The following is a 3101-nucleotide window of genomic DNA, read 5'->3' as shown; positions in this document are numbered from 1 at the left end:
GTAATTACCTTAGTTTGAGGTCATTTGTATGGTTTCAAGAGAATAAACTTAAGGTAATTACCTTAGTTTGAGGTCATTTGTATGGTTTCAAGAGAGTGAAGTTAAGGTAATTACCTTAGTTTAAGGTCATTTGTATGGTTTCAAGAGAGTGAACTTAAGGTAATTACCTTAGTTTGAGGTCATTTGTATGGTTTCAAGAGAATAAACTTAAGGTAATTACCTTAGTTTGAGGTCATTTGTATGGTTTCAAGAGAATAAACTTAAGGTAATTACCTTAGTTTGAGGTCATTTGTATGGTTTCAAGAGAGTGAAGTTAAGGTAATTACCTTAGTTTGAGGTCATTTGTATGGTTTCAAGAGAATAAACTTAAGGTAATTACCTTAGTTTGAGGTCATTTGTATGGTTTCAAGAGAATAAACTTAAGGTAATTACCTTAGTTTGAGGTCATTTGTATGGTTTCAAGAGAGTGAAGTTAAGGTAATTACCTTAGTTTGAGGTCATTTGTATGGTTTCAAGAGAATAAACTTAAGGTAATTACCTTAGTTTGAGGTCATTTGTATGGTTTCAAGAGAGTGAACTTAAGGTAATTACCTTAGTTTGAGGTCATTTGTATGGTTTCAAGAGAATAAACTTAAGGTAATTACCTTAGTTTGAGGTAATTTGCATGGTTTCAAGGTATTTTAAGGTAATTCTAAGGTAATTTGTGTTTTTACGAAATTACAAGCTTCAAATTTAAGGAAATTGGAAACGTTTAAAGGTAAGCTACGGTAAAAATCAGCACGCTCAAGTTTAAACCCTGTTATTATTATTATTATTATTATTATTATTATTATCAGATAATCTACAACCCTAGTTGAATAAGCAAGATGCTATAAGCCCAAGGGCTCCAACAGGAAAAAATAAAGAAAATAACTACTAAGAACAAAATGTATTAGTTTAAAAGGCTGGTTAACTGTTACCGGTATGTAATGCCATTAAATATAAAAAAAAATAATTACCAGCAACTATTACTAATTAGTGTACGCACCCCGTCAATAATGACGGCTAAATATTTGGATAGATATGTACACACATGTTCAACCCTTCACAACCCCTGCTCCTTTCCTAACTACAACACGTCAGTTTGGGCAATTTGTGGGAGATTGGGGTTTCCGAGTGTGCCTCTCGGGTACAGCCCCCCCCCCTTTCACCTGGGTATGACTACTCCCTCTTCCAGGAAATTGAGGTATAAGGAGAGGCCGTGTGGTCATATATATATATATATATATATATATATATATATATATATATATATATATATATATATACATATATATGTATATATATACATTTTTATGTATATATATACACATACAAATGTATATATATACATATATATATGTATATATACATATATATGTATATATATACATTTGTATATATATATACACATATATATACAAATATGTATATATATATATATATATATATATATTATATGTATATATACATACATATATATGTATATATATACATATATAAATATATATGTATACATATATATATATGTATATATATATATATATATATATATATATATACACTTATATATACAATATACTGTATACTATATGTATGTATATATATATATATATATATATATATATATATATATAACATATATTTATATATACAGTATACTGTAAACTAATATATATATATATCAAATCAACAACTTATATATGGAAATAACTTTCATTACATATAATATTTATAAGGAAAATATAAAAAGTATATTTTATTCTAATATTTTTTTCTAACGAAATCTACTTCCTAAAGTAAATATATTTCGAACAACGATCCAATTAAAATGTTTATAAGATCATGTATTAATATATCTTTACATATTGCAGTATTTGAATATTCATTCCTGGCACTTTTATAAACACTAAGGTGAAATTTCATTTAACTTTCCTTATTCTAACACAAAAATGATGGACACAAATATTAACAGCTTATATTTTCCTCAAAACCTACTTTTGGAAAAGTGCAAGAAAACAGTTTAAAGGTTTAAAGGCCGCTCATGAATGGCAGAGGTAAGGGACATTGTCCTAGCAAGCAGGACAATGCTCTAGAGACTAACTATATTTAAATATCAGCGCCCAAGCCCCCTCTCCACACAATTTAGGACCATGGAGGGCCAGGCAATGGCTGCTCATGACTCAGCAGCTAGACCTATAGGCTACCCCAATTCCCCAATTTTTAGCTCATAAGAATGGTGAGGTTGCAGACACAAGCCCCCTCTCCACCCAAGTTAGGACCAGGGAAGGACAGGCAATGGCTGCTCATGACTCAGCAGCTAGACCTATAGGCTCCCCCAATTCCCCAATCCTTAGCTCACAAGAATGGTGAGCTTGCAGACACAAGCTCCCTCTCCACCTAAGTTGGGACCAGGGAAGGACAGGCAATGGCTGCTCATGACTCAGCAGCTTGACCTATAGGCTACCCCAATTCCCCAATCCTTAGCTCACAAGAATGGTGAGGTTGCAGACACAAGCCCCCTCTCCACCCAAGTTAGGACCAGGGAGGGACAGGCAATGGCTGCTCATGACTCAGCAGGTAGAACTACAGGCTTCCCTAATCCCCCAATCCTTAGCTCACAAGGATGGTAAGGTTGCAGACTTAAGGTAGCAGAGGTAAGGGACAGTGGCACTGCCCTAGCAAGCAGGACAATGCCCTAGAGACTGACTAAGGCAATGGCTGCTCATGACTCAGCAGGTAGAACTACAGGCTTCCCTAATCCCCCAATCCTTAGCTCACAAGGATGGTAAGGTTGCAGACTTAAGGTAGCAGAGGTAAGGGACAGTGGCACTGCCCTAGCAAGCAGGACAATGCCCTAGAGACTGACTAAGGCAATGGCTGCTCATGACTCAGCAGATAGAACTACAGGCTTCCCTAATCCCCCAATCCTTAGCTCACAAGGATGATAAGGTTGCAGATTTAAGGTAACAGAGGTAAGGGACAGTGGCACTACCCTAGCAAGCAGGACAATGCCCTAGAGACTGACTATATATACATATGATCAGCTCCCAAGCCCCCTCTCCAACCAATTTAGGACCAGG

This window comes from Palaemon carinicauda, chromosome 1, assembly GCF_036898095.1.
Source record: "Palaemon carinicauda isolate YSFRI2023 chromosome 1, ASM3689809v2, whole genome shotgun sequence".
NCBI lineage: Eukaryota > Metazoa > Arthropoda > Malacostraca > Decapoda > Palaemonidae > Palaemon > Palaemon carinicauda.
Note: the sequence above shows the minus strand (reverse complement) of the source record.